The sequence below is a fragment of the Astatotilapia calliptera genome, chromosome 23, assembly GCF_900246225.1.
Source record: "Astatotilapia calliptera chromosome 23, fAstCal1.2, whole genome shotgun sequence".
In the NCBI taxonomy this organism is placed as follows: Eukaryota; Metazoa; Chordata; class Actinopteri; order Cichliformes; family Cichlidae; genus Astatotilapia; species Astatotilapia calliptera.
In genome coordinates, this window is record NC_039323.1 from 39,461,487 (window position 1) to 39,482,150 (window position 20,664).

At 40.4% G+C, this 20,664-nt stretch overlaps 1 long non-coding RNA gene across 1 annotated transcript; it reads left to right on the plus strand.

Moving 5' to 3' along the window:
* Positions 1-5,312: 5,312 nt before the first annotated feature.
* On the plus strand, positions 5,313-7,070 carry LOC113016026 (uncharacterized). Its single transcript, XR_003271191.1, has 3 exons — positions 5,313-5,357; positions 6,016-6,080; positions 6,951-7,070. It is a non-coding gene; the product is annotated as an uncharacterized LOC113016026 (long non-coding RNA).
* The last annotated feature ends 13,594 nt before the right edge of the window (positions 7,071-20,664 follow it).

Consider the following 20,664-nt stretch of genomic DNA (forward strand, 5'->3'; position numbering starts at 1 on the left):
TGCATTGAGTTGCTGCCATGTGATTGGCTGATCAGATATTTGCATTAATGAGTATTTGAAAAGATCTACCTAATGAAGTTTTATATTTATGATGAAAATGCTTTGATGGTTCATACCTATGAAGTTACAGTATATCTGAAAAGCCTTAAAATATTTTTTTTACCATAGTAAACTTCAAAACAGACTTTATTATATGATATAGTTTTAAAAAAGGATAACAATTGACTTCAGCATAATATAAAATAATGTGTTTTCCCGATACCTGATTTTTAGCACTATGTATGCATTGGTCAACTTTCAGATGTATGAAGTTCAGCTAAGTTATCTATGTTTTCATTTTTAGTTTCCATTTGCATTTAGATGCACGGCCGATTCTCTGATGTGTGATCTGTTTCTACCTGTGCTGATGCTAGCAGGACTAAAGCTGATCAAGCAGCAGTAAATATGTGAAGCAAGGCTGAAGGATACATTCATAAAATGAACAGAATCATAAGAATATAACAGCACGAGCACTGCAAATGCAACTAAAACATGTTGACATCAAATGGTATGTTATTTGAAATCTATATGAAATAATGACACATCTATGTTTTCCAATTTTATTTTATTTTTTGTATTTATTTAGTTTTTCCACAGTTGTGTAAATCAGTCTGTCTGTGGACTGGTACAGCTGAAAAGCCGACGCAGCCAGTTCCTCTTCTTCTTCTTCTTGGGTTTTTTCTCTGGCACAGTCTTAGCTTCAGTTTCGAGTTCAGCTGGATTGGTAGTTATCGTTTTCTCTCTGTCTTCTGTTTGTTGTAGAGAGTCATGCAGAGACATCTCAGTTGATGTCAGGGAGTCTTCTCCTTCTTCTTCCTTGTCCTGTTCTTTGGTGTCTTTTTCCACCAGAAGCTCAGATTTTCCATTTGCTGTGTTGGAATTTTGTTCATTTTGCTCCTGTGTGATGTTAATGTAGGACGCTTTGACTTCTTTCAACTCTTGATAAAGAGTCTCTGCTTTCATGTCATGAAGCTCCTTGTTGGAGCAGAGCTGGGATTTAAGCTCACTGATTTCCATGTTCAGTGTCTCCTGGTCCTGCCTATGTTTATCTTCCTGTTCCTTGAGTTGGTGTTGAGCTTCTAGGAGCTGTTGTTGGAGTGTTCCTATTTGCTCTTGTTGAGTCTTGTATTGGGCTTCAAATTGAGCCTCCTTCAGACCTACACAGTCCATGTGTGAAGCCTCTGTGGTTTGTGTAGAAGAATCCACACACTGCTCTGTGGTAGGGTCGCTGACGTCTTCGTGCAGGACATGAATCATGTCATCCAGCATGACAACTGCTTGGTTGTCCTTTGCTTGAACCTCTGTTTTGCTCGTATCAGGCTTATTATTATCATTAGCCTCCTCCAGTTGCTCTATGAGCTTTTTAATTGTTTCTTCATGCTGTTTTTTGTCGGCGATCATCTGTGCATGAAGTTTGGTCACTTTAGACTGGTAATAAGAAGCCCTCTTATTAGCAGCTACCAGTTTCCAGTAAAGCTCGTTCTGGTGGTTTTGGGAAGCTTGTAGTTGATGCCTGAGAGCAGCAATCTCACAACATGAATCATACTGGACTCTGCCATGATGGGGTATAAATCTGGGATTTGGCTGATGTTGCCACGTCCCTCCATTTGGCCCAGGGTTTTGTCCACTGGCGTTATTCGTGTTTGCCTCTGTCTCCATATTCACGTCGTCCTTTGGTTCTGACATAGGGAGGGATCCAGGGTTTTCCCTTTCAGAGGTTCCTTCAGGGTTTCCTGACACTTCTTCATTTCTCAGGTTGCTTCCATCAGCCACATTGTTTTGGGCTTCTAGAAGAGCCCGAGCATACGCCCGAGTAATTGGTCGTCTGGGTTCTTCAGCCACTCTTTTCTGTTTTTGCCCCCTTTTTTTCTTGCCTTTCACGACCACTTCGGTTTGAACTTGTGCCAGAGGACGTGTTTCAGGATTTGGTGTTTGGGGTTTTTTGAGGTCATTTTCCGATCTTTGCAAAACTGTTATTTCTGGGCTCACGACCACTTCCATCTGTGCTTCTGCCATTTTATATGTGTCTGCTTCAGCGTCTGCGTCTCTCTGTGTCTTCCTTATCTTGATTTTAACAAACAGGTTGTTTTGTAGTTCTGCCACCAAAGAGTTGCTATCCGGTTGTTCAGTCTGATGTCACTAGCCGTGTCTGGGCCTAAACTCCGCTGCAGGCCCATATATCAAACGATCACTATGGCATTACTGAGAGTTGAAAAACTGTCTAAAGTCTTTCATCTTTAATAAAATGATCAGCGTTCTGCTCTACCAGGTGTAACAATTGAGTTTAACATCCAGGCATCCATGAAAACGGAATTTATGACATTTAACGGAGTTAGAAGTTAGCAGGAAGTTAGCTCGCTAGCTTCTATCTAAATACAATATAGCATGTCCTGACTGCGGGGTTTTGGAAACAAATTCAAACGTACAGCTCTGCTATCACTTCCAACATAAATGAAGACAGAAAAGTAAACAGCAGTGACGTTTGTAGGGTTACTGAAGTTGGGCTAGCTGGTATATAATGATGTGCTACGTGACCGCTAGCGACACAGCTATGTTAGCATAATATAAACAAGCTAACTTTTTTTCCACTCGATAAAAGTTAACGTGAGTGTTCTCGGTGGTCAGGAACAAATGTAATCGCATGGCAGGATGCTGTAAAAGGACCAAACTTCAGCCAGGAGAACAACTGAGATAATCCATCCACAATACGGTTAGTCATTCATACACTGCTGCATGGGCTGGGCTGTAGTTACATCCTAAGCAGTGTTGGGACTAATGCGTTATTAGGTAACGCATTACAGTAACTACGTTATTATTGTGGTAACGAGCATGGTAACTAGTTGTTATGACAAAATCAGGAACGCGTTAGTCGTTACTGGGATTTAGATAGGGTCGTTACTCGTTACTTCGCGTGGTGGCTATCGCGGAGCTTCCACAGATTCAGTAACATTAGCAAGTGGTGGAAGCCAGCAGGTGGATGAAGGAAAGGGGACGCAGAAGGAAAAGAGACCCGAGGCGGCCGCCGGTCCAAGTGTGAACTGAACTTCAGGTAAGAAGTTATGACCTGCAGTCTCTCTGGGTCAGATATAAACCAAGTTTAGTTGGAGTTTATTTTCGTTTTTCTGACTTTTTCCGTACTGCGTACTAGCTAGCATGATGGAGTTTCTATACAGCTGGGTGGAGCTATGAAGTTAATGATGTTGAACTTTATTTTGTTCATAAGTTATTAGAGTTGCCAACCGTCCCGTCTGGTATTCAGAGAAAATATTATGCGTTTCTTATTTAGGTGAAAGGGAACAGTTTGTCCCGTAATTCAGCTACAATGAAAAAGGCACAAAGCTGGAGTTATTCTGTGTCTTTGCTGCACAGCTGCCTCTTCTTCTCTCATTCTCTCCCCCTCCCTCTCCCGTTTCTACTTCAGTCATGAAAACTGATCAATGATCAGCTGATCGGCTCTCTTGTTTGTTTATCGCTCACTTTGCGCCGAAACAGGAAACCAGCGGATGTCGCGCTAAACAACAGCAGTACGTTTAAGCTTGATCAGCTGTTGTTAGAATTTATTTAATATTACTTTCTACTATCAGCTGATGTTTGCTGGAGCCACAGCTGTAAAAAAGCTGCTGGTCATGATATCGGTTGGTATATCTGGTGAGAGGGAAACATGAAGATGAAACCAGGAGATGTCCTTACTGGATCATCAGAGCTGTGATGGAGAAACAGGTTTACCTTTTAGGTGACATGGATGAGTTGAAGGGAAGTTATGAACTGTTTCTGAGAGACAAAAAACACCAGCATCCTTTTTTAGGTAGCTGACAGCTGGTAACTGTGCAGGTGCGGATCTAGCAAAGTTTTGCCAGGGGGCCAGGTAGGGCTTTAACAGGGAAAGGTGGGCACAAGGAAATACTTTTCTTTCTTATTCTCATTTAAAATGTCTAGCTTTTAAAAAATACTGTAATTATCTGAATCTTACAACAAACGATTGATAGATTGATGCATATATACCATCAAAACAGTGAACATCACTGTCACAACAGTGTTTATTTTCATTCAAAGGCTTTATGATTTTTCCTATAATGGTGGGCCGGTCTCTAGTCAAAATGTCCGGGCCAATTTTCTGTCTCAGTCCAGCCCTGTATGCAGCTCATCTGCAGTCTGGTGTTACCTACATCTTCCTATTCAGAAGGCAGAATTTCCGAGTTCTGAGTACAATCGAAAGCACCACGACTGCAGTTTTTGTGTTGGATACAGACATTGGAAATCAGTTTTTCGTCAGACGATCACTTTTTGGCACAACACCGGAGGTAAAACAGGTATGATCCATCATATCTGGAGTGTGAAGGTGCAGACATAAATTCAGACATCTCTGGGATGTTTAGGAGTTTAGAATTTCTCTGGTTCATTGGCTTTATTCAGATAATTCAGTAATCACTCAAGATTAGTTCCCAAGTCCTCCTGAATTCAAAGAAATATTCAGGGTATCCGGCGCTGTGCTTTCCCACAGGTGAACTCAGGTGAAATGAAAGAAGTAGTGGATGCCCTCCTCCTCTGGCACAATGATAACTCAGAAAAGCTCCTTGGAGTAAGGAGATCAGGCTCAGAAGTGGTTCTTTCTAAGAACGTATATCTGTATTTATAAATGACATACTAAGGATGAGTAATGCTTAAACAATGAGGAAATTAAGCAGTGAGCAATGACACATTTAACAGTGTGTCATATTTATCCACTATTCTATGTTTATTTATGAGTACAAGATCCTTTTTTTTCTATCAAATAACCTAAAAAATGACTGACTGCACCTTTAAAAATACTAACTTAAATAAAACAAGATAACCCAGCAGTCCATAGGAAATAATGTGTGCACTATGTCACTAAAGTTATTGTCACTGCAAATGTAAAAGTAAACATAAATGAACCACAGAGGAAATGACATGACTTTGAGGACAGATGTGATCAGGTGGAAAGTACAGAAAGCTGACTGATGTCGATCTGTGGCTGCATTCAATGTTGGCCTGTCCTGTATTAGGCATTCAGGATTTTCTTTTATGGCCATTTAGCTCTTATGGCATGAACTTGCTCCGTGCATTATTATTGGCTTTTCTACAGTCTGATATTTGTTTAATAACTGATTGATACAGTGCATCAAATAAGTTGATAAATAAGATGTTAAAAACTTCATCATCATATCAAACATGATCGATTTGGAGCAAGTTTGTTTGGCACATGCTGATTGCATTCTAATTATAACCAGAACAGGAGGCGAGAGCAGAGAACAAGAGTGCAGCAGTTTGGTGAAAGGAACAGGAAAGGTGAAGAAGAGGTGAGCATCCAAAAGACGTGCAAGAGGACAGTTTCAAAGGAGACATCACGGCACAATAAAAGCACAAGCTGTAAGAGCAGAGATTCATTCATGTTTTTACTGTTTTTTTCTTTAGGTTTTACTCCCGCTGCTTACAGTAAATCAAATATATAGTACAAACAAGAAAAACTCAAATTGCATTGTTGTTCAGTATAGCTCTGTGACTTCAACCTTTAGCTAACGTATAATGTTTGACATTTTATATAAATGTGACTATAAAATATAGTCAATAATATTAAAAAGGTGCTGTTACTGAGTGAAACTTCCAAAGATTTCAGGTCTGGATTTAGCCCCAGTGTTTTAAGATCCCAGCAGCGCTCGTATTTATGGCCACATTTTTAAAAGAGACGAGCTTTCTGGGTGCTGACTCAGAGGGACCACTTTAGTTCATTGAAACTTTAATGCAAGTTTAAGACATTAAACTGGACACGTTTTGAATCAAATTGATAATAACAGAGCGATGCTGGACATAAGCAACTGCGTTAGTGTGACGCCCTGCATATTTGAAGGATTGCGATAAACTTCTGTTCTTACTGAATCTGTAACATTGCCTTGATCTGCCTACATCATTTTTTAAATAGTTTGCGTTGCTGAATGAGTTTTGTGTCACTGTGCACAGAGAAAAACTCACCTGATGTAGTGGTAATGCGTTATTCACCACTAGATGGAGACAACTTGGCACAGGTATTTTCTCTACACACTAAATTTCACACTGAAAAGCATTGGTGGGAATTTTTGTTTACATAGTAAGCAAAAGAAAAAATGTCTTGAGGTCTTTCCAGTGTTTTCAAAATTGTGTTTTTCAGATACACGTCAAAATTTCATACAGACAAACACACACACAAAACAACAAAATATGTCAAATTACATGCACGTCTCATTCATTTTTTGAGAATTTCACCACTTTTTGATTTCATGGAAAATAACTTGTGTTATTCATGACATGATATCATTTAAAATAGCTTTGTCAGGCCAGTGAATAGCTGCCACATAAGTATAAATCTAAATCATGCAAGTGTAACATAGAAAAAAAAAAAACACAAATAGTTGTGCTGTTTGTTCATAATAAATGGGTAGGGGTGTATAGTCAGTAAAAGCCACCAAGGCTCTGCCGAGCTCCAAACCACCTCTGCCACAGACAGAAGCATCAAAAATGTGCGCTGGGAGCTTCATGGCATGATTTCTACAACCACACAAATCTATATGTATGTGGCCAAGAACCTTAGTCCATGTAGGGTACCTTAACACAGTTTACTTGTGTCAGTTAGGTCAGCTAGTGGGATGGCAGAGAGGGCAGCCTTTACATTATTTTATTGTAGAGTGACAGGAACTGCCTATGAGCTTCTAATCAGGCAGAGATATTGACAGAAGGAAATATTTCAAAATGAAAAAAATAATAATTTTTTAAATTTCAAAGGAAATACATTGATGAAAATCAAAGAAGAGAAAATGTATGTGATGTTCCATTTTCCTGAGAACTGATTGGCTGTGATGACTCCTTCAAGTACTACATGCTACTTTGTCCTGCTAGTTAAGCCTTGTGTCTGTTTTCAGGCCTCCTCCTGTTTCACTGACATAAATCCATCACCAGAGGGCTCCACTGACCTGCCTGCTGACATCAGAGCAAACCCCTGTGTCATGTGACCTGGCTGGAGTTGCAAAGCTGGACTCAGACCTGGCCCAGGCAAGTTCTAAGACAGTTGTGGTAGGGAGAGCAGGGAGTATAGTAGAGCACTGGAAGGATGAGGTGGAAACAGGAAGCGTGTAGATTCAGTGGATTTGGCATCCTCCATCTGTCTCCATGCTCTCTTTACTGGCCTTCTAAAAATCACTTCTAAAAACTTCTCCTGTAGCTGTGTAGCTGCTTTTGTTTAAATGTTTAGGATAGCATTTAGAATTCAACTTTACTGTCATTACACATGTCTAAATACAGGGTAACAAAATACAGTTTGCATCTTATCAGTAAGTGCAATAAGAGCAAATATACAGATGTACTACATACAGATGTATCGGTGTGAGATAAACAGATCTACAGAGTGCTATGAATATATCTGCAGCAGTGGAAGCGTAGCTCTCTGAACAGACTACAATAGTGAACAGTGTAGGGTGACAGCTGTGGGGAAGAAGCTGTTCCTAAACCTGCTGATTTTAGTCTGAAGGCTCCTGTAGTAGAAAAAAAGGCGCTGATGGGCCTTCTTGACCAGGCTGGAGGTGTTAGTTGACCAGGACAGATTCTCAGAGATGTGGGTCCCCAAGAGCTTGAAGCTGGAGGCCTGTTCAAGAGCTGTTCCATTTATGTAGATGGGGACATGGGTGTCTGTTTTCTCCCTCCTGAAGTCCACAATGAGCTCTTTGGTTTTGCTGGTACTCAGGAGCAGGTTATTGTCAGACCACACAGCGAGGCGCTTTACCTCTTCCCTGTAGCCAGTCTCATCGTTGTCACTGATGAGACAGTCACCGTGGTGTCATCTGCAGACTTGATGATGGAGTTGGATCCATACTCAGGTCTGCAGTCATAGAGGAACGGGCTCAGCACACAGCCCTGTGAAGTGCCAGTGTTGAGTGTGATGGTGGTAGAGCAGTTATGGCCTGACCTAACATGCTGGGGTCTGTTGGTCAGAAAGTCCATGATCCAGATACAGATGGAGTTGCTGAGTCTAAGAGCCACAAGTTTGGTGATCAGCTTGGAGGGAATAACTGTACTGAATGCTGAGCTAAAGTAAACAAACAGCATTCTTACATAAGTATTGCATAAATATATGAGTACATGTTGCAAGAAACTACATTCCCAGATCACATCCAGTGTGTGTTGGAAAATTTGCAACGATTTTTTTTTCCCTTACTGGTGATGATCCAGTGGGGCTCCAGTCACTACAGGCTCCCTTGTGGTGCCACAAAACGGACTGCAAAAAAAACTTGTGCGTCCATGACTGATCCTGCGAAAATATTGTCGGGCATAAACCGTCCGTGGCGCAAAAAAGGTTGGAGACCGCTGATTAAGAGGACCCGAGGGAAGCTCGGAAAGCTAAGCAGAAGTTATTTGGAGAGTGACTGCCGTTGGTTGAAAAGAGAGTTTAAAAAAAAAAACTTCAGTGGTGTTGCACACTATTTTATATTATTTTTTTAAAGTCATTGTTAACCCTTTAAAGCCGGTCAGAGCAGCACGCTCCGTTTTGCGTAACTATTTTTAAATCCCTGTAGAACCTGAACCGTGTAAGCTAGCGCAATAATTTGTTTTGCATATGAAACCGGAGGAGTTGTACTTACATCTTATGCCATCAGCTTGTCCTAGGTCACGGTTTCGTTCCACATATAGCTTTGCAAAAATTGCATAAAAAGCACTTGCAGGAACAAAAACATAATATTCCAGAAACACGCTTTGCCGTTACTATCAGCTGTTCGTAACACTTCCCACAGTGAAATGATGCACATGCTGTTTTCTTTGCAAATTTGCATCATAGGATTGTTTTTTGTTTTTCCTGCAGTATATAAAAATTGCTGTATCTCCAAAATAAAACTATGAAGACACTCAAAATAAATTTCCTGTGGTGGGAAACTATTTTTTTGCAACTTTATTGTATTTAAAGTTTTGAGGGATAAACCTCTTAAATTTCTCCAAGTAGAAATATATGTAAACAAAACAAAAGCGATTTTCAATTTTTTTTGTAGTTTATTGCACTTTTTTGCAATTAATGTAGTTACTATGGACTTAATGCATACATATTATTAAAATATGGGCTATAACAGTTGTATTGATGTATAGCAACTTGAAATGCTCCCACAAATGGCACTACAGCATGTAAAAAAAAATAATAATATAAGCTCTGGTGGACTTGGTTCTATGGTAGGTCTTAAAGGGTTAAATAAATATCGTCAAATAATCGTGATCTCAATTTCAGTGAAAATAATCATGATTATCATTTTTGCCATAATCGAGCAGCCCTACTGCTGCTTCCACTACAATTCACTTCTGTATGAATTGATCTTTTTATGACTGTTCACTTCAGACAAGCAGGAAACGGAGGTGACGCTGACTTGTGGCTTCGCAGGGTGATTCCCCTTTAACAACAAGAGCATGCACACAGTTTGTTTTAGGCCACCATGAATAGCTCACATTGTAAATCACAATGAGCCAGTATATGATACTGTAGCTTCCACTCACTGTGACAGGATGGCTCGTAGGAGGTGATTACACTCTGCTTCATTGGGTTCCAGTTCAGATTAAGGGACAACACATGGAAAGACAGAAACTGGGAACAAATGTTTGAAAAATATTTACTGTTAGAAAACATTCAGTGAACAATATCGATTTTTCTGTTTGGCAAACTTCAAATCTGAGTCTCCAAAAGCCAGTCAGACAATAGAGTTGGTATAAACAGAGAGAGGAGATGATGCTTTTTTTAGACAGAGGAAGGGAAATATTTAGATTCACTTAAAAGGATAATTCTCTTTTTTTTTTTTTTAGCAGTTTCCACTTTCGCTTTCTTGCCATTAAGCTATAATTAGCTTTAATTTCACTTAAAATACATGAACACAGAAAAGTAAGAGTGTGATTCTGGCGAAAGATAAAAACTAAAATGTAGCATTTTGAAAGGTCCCTGCTCACGGACCCCTCTGTCTCTTTTCTGCTGTATATGTGCTGGATTATTTGGACTACATTGCATTGTACAGTTAGACTATGATTGTATCTGTGGGGCTTAAAACAATGACATTTGTTCACACACTCACAGTGGATTCATTTTCAAAGATCAGGGAGCACTTCTTTAGGGCTGGTCTGGAGACATTAACTGGCTCTAGGTGACAGAAAGCGCTGTAAGGACTGAGAAAAAACAGGATTAATTTGGTGCACATTATGACAGCTGGGATTTGCGTATATTATGTGTTGAGGTTTTCTCTTTGTGACTGAGATCCTTACTGGCGGTGTATTTGTATTGAGCATTTTATGTCAATTTTATGTCAATTTCAAATGTACATTTTCTTTTTCAACAAAGCAATATTTTATTCAGTGTTTTCTTAAAAGCATTATTTTTATGCATTAACTACGACTAGGGAGAACACATGAGGTCTGAAAATGGAAAATGGCAGAAAATACAAACGGGTAACACTTTATCCAGCTCCTTTGATTAGTTCTGCACTCAGCTTTGCCATCTATCATTGAAATGAAGTCAGATGCTGCTCACTTTACGTTTTCGCTTGCTTCGTCACTTTTTCCCAACACACTAGCTTTTAAATCCAGCTCCCCCGTCCCTCTGCATGATATAGTCCCTATCTGTCTTTGCATGTGATTGGCTGCATGGTGTGCCCATCGAAATAAACTCCAACACTGCGCAGATTCTCAGCAGGGCTGAGGATTTGGCTCCCACATACCACGAACCATTAATAATTGATATATGAAATTATCTCGAGGGTCAAATATAATTGTATAAAACAGCCCTGGTTTAGAGCCTGTTTCTACTAGAGCTGGGCGATATAAGATTTTTTTCATTTCAGGCGATAACGATATATATCACGATATAAGCCAAATAACTATTTGTAAGATTTAAATGTGCCGTTGCTCACAAGTAAAATGTGAAATAATCAGCAGCTTGTTTTTATTTAAATATTTATTTCCCATAATAAGTTCAACAGGGTAGATGTACTTAAGGAACATGAGACTTTTTCAGATAAATAAAGGAAAATATTGCAAACTACAGAAAAGGCAGCCGCTAAAGCGTTTAAGTTTCAAAATAGAACAAACGAAACAGACTAAATTGTCAATTCCACTTAGAAACAAAATATTAATTCTAAAAATAAATCTTAGTTTGTTTTACAGAAGAACAGACAAAACTGACTAACTTTTGTCAATATCAAATAAACTGAGAACTAAAAGGAAATTCTCAATCTGTCCTTGTTGTATAGCTGAGCTTTTCAAACAGTTTTAACAGTTACTTTAGTCTGACAAAAGCCGAATGACGAATTAGCGCTTCCAGTCAGAGACTGAGCATGCACCGGTTTATTGTATTTCCAGACTTGCTTTCGGCACAATTTACAGTGCGCGCTACTTTGTTTTTTGTCAGACTTGAAATAGCCGAAATACCTTCACACTACGGAACTTCTATGGCTCTTCCGTTCGACAATCTCTCCGGCATTGGAACCATCATCTGTTTTCTCTTCGGTAATCTTCGGTCACGCTCTCGGTTGATTTTTCTCTAGTCGGCGCACTCATTTCCTCCATAACCCAGGCGGCACGGCGGCTGGCTGCTTCCCAAACAAACACATGGCTTGGCACTTGTGCTGTAAGTAACAAGTCACGTGACGTGACGCTGCGGCTGTGATTGGTTCGGCTCTGCACTACTTAATTTGGATTGGCTGTTCTTTTTTTTTTAAGAGGACAAGAGCGGTGAGGCCTATCGCAATAGTTTAATTTTTCTATCGAGAAAAAGTTATTTTAAAAGTTATCGTTCTATCGCCCAGCTCTAGTTTCTACCCAATAAACATTACACAGACCCACTGTATGCTTCACATATGTCTCAGTCTATCTGTGTGCAGTTACCTGGAGGGTCACAAGATATTTTCTCTTCCTTGAAATTTGTTCCACTTTGCCTTGCCTACTTTTAAGGAATGGGGGTGGTAACTAGATTTTGGAGCAGATTTTGACCCATAACCAGTGATGAGCAGCTTTCCTCACTGTCACTGGTACAGTGCTGCACTGATCCCTTCCTGAGAGCCATCTCAATGCAAGCACAAAGAGTTAAGTCAGGAGATTTTTGATGCGTTTTCATTATTTCCTTTAACTAAGGGGGAGTGAGGTCACATTTTATCTCAGGCATGTCACGAATACTGAAATCTGGGCTGACTGTACTGACCACAGCCTCTATGACTTCAGCACCACTGTGTCCTTTACACAAGAGGCCGACTGGCCCACAGATCTTGAAACCTCTCCTTACTGTCACTTCTTGAAGCCTGTTTGCTGCTGTAGGAAACACATTTTATGGAACTGTCAGCTGACTTAGCAATGTTCTGTTCACTCTTTGACACACCCTGCTAATTTCACCCTGCACCCCAGCAGCCTCATCAGTGCTACCTATTGTTGGGTCCACAGTTGAACATTTTCCTTAAATAATGCACTTTATCATTAGCAAAATTTTCCATGAATTCTGTAATTTGTTTGGTTAATGATTGGCATGCTGTGACAATTCCACCTGGAATTTTGGCTTCAACACCTCTGAGTCGGTGTCCATAGAAACTCCACAAGCTTTGAGATTGGTCTATTGTACAAGCTGTGGTCATGCCCCCGAGCCGCGTGCTCCCCTGTATCTCCATCAATGTTAACACTTCTCTGTTTTAGCCATGTTGCCCACTACATGAATCACCTCAGAAATGCCACCAACATTTCACTTGGACACAAAGGCACGTTGAGTTGTGCATAAGTTTGAAATGACTTACTTTAGTTGCTCCTTAGCGCTACAAACACACAAACACAGGCGTAAGAGTTCAGTGCGGCTGCACTCTGCAGGCTGTCCGTGCTCTAAAGAACTCTGGTTAACACACTATCCATTCACTCGACATCCTCATGAATACATTCAACCTGCCAATATTCTGCACATCGACACATCTAGTGATATTAATAAGACAACACGTGCTTACGCTCTTTATGTCCTGGTTAACAATTTGCTAGGTGGAGCAGTTTGACACGACAGGTTCATGTCACTTTTTCCCAATTAGAGAAAAGAGTGAGACAAGATGGTGCCGGTGTGTGAGGCTGCTCGTCTGTCATTGCCAAGTTTGTTCCTGTTTATATTATTTCTAACTTGTGTCATCCATGAAACAAAGTCTCTGCTGAGGTATGATTGCCAGACACTACTGGACCTCCAGCCTGTGGTCCATAATATTGTGTCATTTGGAGCTAGTGGGCAGCAACCTGTTAAGTCTAATTGTTGAATGTTGTCATTGTGTTTCTTAAATTTGTAAGGTCTTAGTTCAATCTATAGGATCAAGCCATTCCTTTGTCTCTGACCACCTCTCCAGCCACTCTGTGCTGGGGGAGGTTTTATTGCATATACATTTTATCTGGAAGATCTGATTCTTGTGTGGTAAGCTTCCGGCCCTTTTGTGGCTTCACTGTGTTGTTCATGGTGAACCAACACCATGAACTGGTGTGGGGGAGATTACCATTTTATGACTAAGGATGTTGTTAGAAACAGTTGGAAGTCACGCACACAGAGAGACACACATTCTCACACACTCACTCAAACACACACACACGTTCTTGCTCATGCATACAGGTGCTTACACATACACATACATAGTGCCTTGTCTTAGAACCATTGGGGGGTTTTACGGAGGGAGGTGCTTGTGCTGTGATGTGTACTGTAACTGTCATGTCAATAAAAAGGCTACGAGGACAGCTGCTTTTTGAGGGATTTAGGCTTCAAGAGCTGATTCTTGACCAAAGCCTCTCCCTCGTTAGCGAGTTAAATAACCGGTTGAAGATGTTCTGTTATGTCTTGCGTTCTTCATAAGGAATAAGTCTCTAAACTAGCGGGGCATGTGGAAACACAGACCCAACAAACCCCTGCCCCCAGTTTTATCGGCAATCCCGGGTTACCTGTACAAAAAAAAGAAAAGTCTGTAACTACTGTGTTACTAAGCCTCATGACTGCTACATTTCTGCTAGTTGTCACAGGCTGGGTCTCTGACCCAGCGCTCTGAGTTCATTTTGTATTTGTCTCATTTTAGATATGTGATTAGTTTGTGTCATTCCTATTTAGCTTTAGTTAAGGAAAGGCAGTTATTATTTATTGTTTCCTTGGTTTCTATGTTTGAGTTCTTGTATCGTTCGTCACGTGTTAGGTCTGTTAAGCTTGTGTTGTCATGTCTAGTTTCAGTGTTTTCCTGTTTTATTTTGAAGGAGTCGTGTGCTCTTTGTTCATTGTATTTAGTTTCACTTCCCCTGTCCTGTCATTAGGTTCATGTCAGTCAGCTGTTCCTCCATGTGTTCCCACTTCCCCTAATCACCTCCTGTGTATTTAAGTCCTGTGTTTTCAGTGTGTCATTGTCAGATCGTCTGCTTTGTTTGCAAGCCAAGAAGTTGCGTCAAGTTTCCTCATGTCAAGTCTCCTCATGTTAAGTCCATGTTCCTGTTGTAGGTTTTTAAGTTAATTTAGCTCACCCAATTTAGTTTATTGTTAGCCTTGCATTTTGCCTTTTGTTTACAGTTATTTTGCCAGCCTCAATAAATGGCTCGTTTTCTGTTATTCAAGTCATGTTTCACATTTTGTTTCCGTCTGCATTTGGGTCCACCCTTCACTCTACACACAGTCAGCCCTGCTGATTGTGACACTAGTCAGACTCACCTAATGAGATGGCGGGAACAGTTTCTTTTTGGCGAGGTGTCTGATGTCAGCTGGCTGTGATGATGATGATCCTGCTCGAAGCTGCTTTTCCAAGTTTGGGTCAGTTAGTCTTGAGCAGAAGCGGCTCTTTACAAGAGTCAGTTTTGAAGAGAACTGTTCAAAGTAGTACGTTGTCCCAAACAGAGATGCAAATTATCAAACATTTTTGAAAGATTTTGAAAGATTCAATTGTTGAGAAAAACCCAACAATCATATGACCCCCTATGAGCAAGCACTTTGGCGACAGTGGGAAGGAAAAACTCCCTTTTAACAGGAAGAAACCTCCGGCAGAACCAGGTTCAGGGAGGGGCGGGGCCATCTGCTGCGACCGGTTGGGGTGAGAGAAGGAAGACAGGACAAAAGACATGCTGTGGAAGAGAGACAGAGGTGAATAAAAAGTGTGATTCAGTGCAGAGAGGTCTATTAACACATGTTGGGTGAGAAAGGTGGCTGAAAAGGAAATACTGAATGCATCATGGGAATCCCCCCTTCTTTTTCACAAACACACATTCAAATGCAATAAGTATACACGTTTTTCATATAAATATCATCTATAACTTAATTATTTTCTGTAGCCCACATAATTAAACATTTCAGTTACATAAAACATGTGATTTTATGTACTGTATAGCCTGTATAATAAATAAATATGTAGCCCAATAAGTATAAAATCCAGAAAGCTACACAACACTGGGCGGGGGCTCATTTCCAAACACAAGTCTAACTTAAGTTTCATACTGTTTTTTGTTAGAAAAAAAATCAAATTGTTACATGCTTAAATTACACAAAATGTCAGAAATCTGCACTGTCATGAACAAAGATCTGTGTTGAAGTCCAATCTTTCAACAAGGGCTGAAAGGCTCAGCGTGGCTGCAGCTTGTTGCTATGTCAGCTTAAATCAGTCATGTGATTTGGAGGTGCAGCGAGTCCGTGGACCCCAGAGGGTTAATAACACTCACCTTCATTCCATTTCCACAGTGCAACGACCAACCACCTGTGTGAAATCTGAAATTCCCATGGTGTTGTTCAAAATGTGCTCTGGCACAATCATAAGCATCTTGCTACTGAAAACTAGAAAAGAACACTGTCTGTGATATGGGCTGAACCATTTGTTAATGGAGGAGGGGGGTGGAACACTATGCGATATATTCAGTTTTAGCATTTATATTCACTGTTAACTGTAAGTACGCTCAAAGTGCTAATGCTATGTTATTTTAACAAACAACACTGTCATATGCAAAACTATGGTGGCACTTGGGGTGGCAAGAGATCATTTTAGGGTGGCACTTGCCACCCCATGCCACCCTTCTAGATCCGCCCCTGTGTATCAGGCACGCATGGCGAGCTGTGGGTGTATGGTGGTATTGTACCAGGACAGGATTTCACCATATTACCCCCTCACCCCTTCCTATACACACCCCAAAAACCTACCCTGTGCAACAATTGACTGGGAGAATTGGTCAGTTATTTTATAAGTATTCTGACACCACCAAGGAAGCTGTGCACGCCACTCGCTCATGTTACAGCCACCAGAGCTGGACACAGAGCTGGCCGCTCTGAGTTAATTAATGTTAAACTAGCTCGTGTTAAACTGGTGGAAGGTTCCTCACTGAAATGTCTGCCACCTAAAGTTAAAAATAAACTGGCAGCATTTAGGTTTTTCTCCTCTTCCTCTTTTTTCTTCATTCTTTCTGCTTTTCAATTTTCATTCTTGTTCCTAGCTGCCATTCACTTAAACAGAACTATGAATGCCACTTGAACTGTAAGAGGCACGAGTGGGGTCCTTTCAGGGAGGCCAGGTCTCTGCTGTCAGAGACCTGCTGGCACTAGTCTGGGCCCCAAGCAACTGTGTGGTGGTTGACCACAATCTTAGGCTCAGTCTCTGTCTCTCTCACACTCACAGACTCTCTCTCCTCTGTCATGCTGTCACGCATTTCCTGCACTCACATACAGTGGTAAGTGTCAGTGGCGAGAGAGGACCGGTCTTACCTCCAGAGAAAACACGTGGAAATCGAGGGACAAGGAAAAAAGTGGAAGGAAAATGGAAAACTATGTCACTGCACTCACTTTTGGGATTTTCATGCTCAGTAAGAGACACTTCTTTGCTTGGTGGCTAATTAACTCTGCTGGTGCCCTTTTATTTAAAAAAAGGAAGAAAAGAAAAAGTGTGTTTTATAAAAAAAAAACTTTTGCAACTATCGTTATCACTGTGCATTATTTACCTGCTCTGTCTTATACATCTTTATCAGTTCATTTTGCCATTGTAGCTAAACAAGTGCTAAACAGTTTAAGTACTCGCAGGCATTTTTGGTAAATAACTGCAACAGTGTTGGGCAGGCGGTCGTTTGACACGAAGCCAAATATTAATCCCCATTTTGAAGTCTGCCAATTTAATATTTCATTTTTGTCTGTGGGTGGACTATCTTTTTTAAAAAAAAATAATTATTTAAACAAAAAATAGTGCATTTAACATCCAATTGATTTGTAACTTTTTGAGTGAAACAGAGGTTTTGGTTGGTATGTTGGATTAAGCCGAATTGAAAAGTCAATCAAAGAGATTGAAAATAAATGTCTCTCAGTCTCTGTCCAGTTCAGCCTCTCATTAGTCCGAGCGAACTGTACTCCCACTAAGACCAGTTAGCCAACATGAGTTGACATGGTCCCATTAACCTGCTGAGAAGTGATGGCCCGGCCATAAAGATGAGCTGTATTATTATGATCAGGCTCGGCCAGTTCCCTGGTTTCCCTGGTTTTCTCCACAAGGACAAACCAGCACCTGTTCACTGGCATACCTGAATATATGCCCTACAGGAACTGTCCCATTACACATCACATTAGTACTCTGGGAGAGGAGGAAGCCTCTTTAATGTACTTCCCCTTTTACTGTGACCACCAGACTTTCATTTTCCTATCCTGTAACGAGCCATAAAGCGTCTGCATTTTTTCCCTTTTTAACGGTTTCTGTTTTGATATTTTTGAGTGCACCTCCAAAATGTTTTAGTGGTTTTATTTCTTTAAAAAAAAAAAGGTGCTGCAATTTTGGGATTTGTGTTTGTTCGTTGTTGCAAATCCATCAATTACAAACAAGTGGACACTTAAAACATCTGTTGTAGGTGAAGTTCAGAAACCCTGAGTGGACTGTTGGAGCTGCATCTGAGTTCTTTGACCTGGTATTACAAATGTGTGAATTTTCTTCACTTTCAAATTTTGTTTTAAAATACTTTGAATTAAATCGGAAAGATGTTGGTGGTTGGTCACATGATAGTAACTTGCATTAGTTGCATATTAGCTTTCATGAGACCAACATGTCAACTATCCATCCCTAATGTGAAGATAAAGACAGCTTAAACTGTAGACTACTGCTGACAGACGGTGAAGGGAAACATAATGTGGCTTTTATGAAGTTTTGTCACTTATGAAACAGAAAACACTCAGCAGGCTGACTCATACATGCACATCGTGCTTTTTCTTGACGTTGTGGCCAGATTTCTGTTTTACGTTTAAAAATAGAAGATTTCTTCTTGCTCTGTAAAAATGCTTCCTCGTTTGTAGACCTCTGCTGACTGCTGAAGCTTAATAATTTCTAACATTAATAATAATAATACGTTTTATTTGAGGGCACCTTTCTAAAACCCAAGGTCACACACAAAGAGAAAAAGACGTCACTAAAACATCCGATTAAAATAGATTCTAATAAATGAAAATATAAGAAACAGCAAAATACAACCACAAACAACAAATAATTTTGAAAAAAAACAACAACAACAATAACAAGATTTGACAGCAAGTAAAATCTGTATTAAAGCAAGTTTGCAATTTCTGAAACCTGTTACATAAAGTCTGTAGATGTAAGAGTATTTTTTATTCTGGGGAAACCTGGATGAGTACACTCCATCTGAGGTCTCCTACATCAAGCACTCCATGAACACCGTCGCCACCGACAAATGCATCTGGGGATCTGCCAAACTAAAAACCCGGGCTGATGAGGAGATTTGCCTGCACAGGATGACCCCAGAAAGTCATCAGCACAGTGCTCTCCTCTTCTTAGAGGAGCTCTACAGGTCTCACTGCCACAGTAAAGCCTGGAGGACGCATTTCACCCAGCACCTCACCTGTTTCAAGTGTTACCTCAGCAAGGTGGCACATGAGACAAAGGCCTGTTTATTTCACCTTCGGTGATGTCACATTTCTAAGGAAAGTGCCAGTGCCAAAACAGCTATTTCTGCTATTGAGCCTTGTTTGGTGTCTCTTTTGTTGTGGAAACATGTGGAAGAACCACACACAGCCACAACAGCCTGGCTGCTCCTCCTCATGCTGGTCTGGATGCCAGGTGTGGTCACACACTGACCAAGCTTGGCTTCCTGTTCTTCAGCCAGGATTTGTTGCAAGTCAGCCAGTGTGGCTTTCACCTGACTGTCCATGATTAAAACATTGAAGTGTCATTGTCAAACATGCTATTACCTTATTCAAGCTGCTACAGGCCCAGCAAACTTCAATATGACCTCAATGGTCTGTTGTACTGAGGGGCAAATGTATATAAATACAGCGTATTCTTCATGTAAATTCTATTTTTGCTTCATATATAGAAGGATTTTCTTTCATCTTAGAGGTTTCAGAGTCCAACTCAGCCTCCACACATAATTTTTTCTGTTATAGACTTTTAATCTTTTAAAATGTTTTCTCTGTCCTTCAAGGTGGGTGCTCGGCCCGTGTGGTGACGGTGCCTCCTGGTCCATTAATCCGGGTGGAGGGCCAGCCAGTCTCCATCAGATGTGATGTCAAAGAATACACAGGGCCTAGGGAGCAGGTCATTTTCCCAACACACACACACACACGCGCACACACACACACACACAGATCAGTCTTGAAGTTCTGTCTGACAGATGGGTTACACTTTGAAATGATGCAAATGGCCACCCTGTGCAGTGGTTTCTACTGTCACAAATATAGTTAGTGAATTATTATTATTTTAGTTTCTTCCTCAAACTGTTGAACATCGTCTACATTGTCGAACGTGCCTCAAAAATGAACTAATAGTGGATTTGTTGTGAGCTTATTTTCAGTTATAGAAGTCAAGAATGTCATGTGTGAGACTTTGGTCCCTCACATAAATTTTTATTATTTTTATTATTATTATTGTTTTGGGTTTTTTTAGAAAACATATGCTCCTCTTCTTCAAGTCTGAATGTTGTTAAAAGTTTGCCGTAATATAACATTCACATCGTCTTTGTTCCTCTCTTTTCCTGCAGGATTTTGAATGGAATATGTTAAAGGATGCGAAAGGGCAGAAGACAAAGATAATCTCCTCTTTCGACTCTCGCTACTCCGACCAGTCTTACAGCAAGCGCGTGGCGTCTGGCGACATATCGGTGGTGCGTTTCCAAGACAATGAGGTGGAGCTGAAGATTGCTGAGGTGAAGTTGACGGATGCTGGCTTCTACGAGTGTCAAACACCGAGCACCGACTACGTCATCAGTGGAAATTATATGGCTCAGGTCCAACTCACTGGTATGAAAGTGTGTGTATATTTAACCATTCTGACCTATTAATACAGAGGTTTAAATCCTGAACAAATGTTAAATTTAACAAATGTCTGATCAAAAAAATAAAAACCTTTAAATCCAGGCACTCATACAGTACATATCTAAGCATACTAGCTTTCTTTGGAAGCCATAAATTATTTCTATTTGCACATAATAATAAAAAACAAAAAATGTTACTGTAAAGTGTCATATACCAATATTATTTGAAGAACTGACGGGTTTCTTTGAGCCATAGTACAAAGCTCTGCTGTGCAATGATGTACTTTACCTTGTAACACTCAAACCTTGTAAAATCAAGTTAAAACTGAGGAGATAGCTTCCAGTTTATACACAGTATCAAAGCATTGTCAA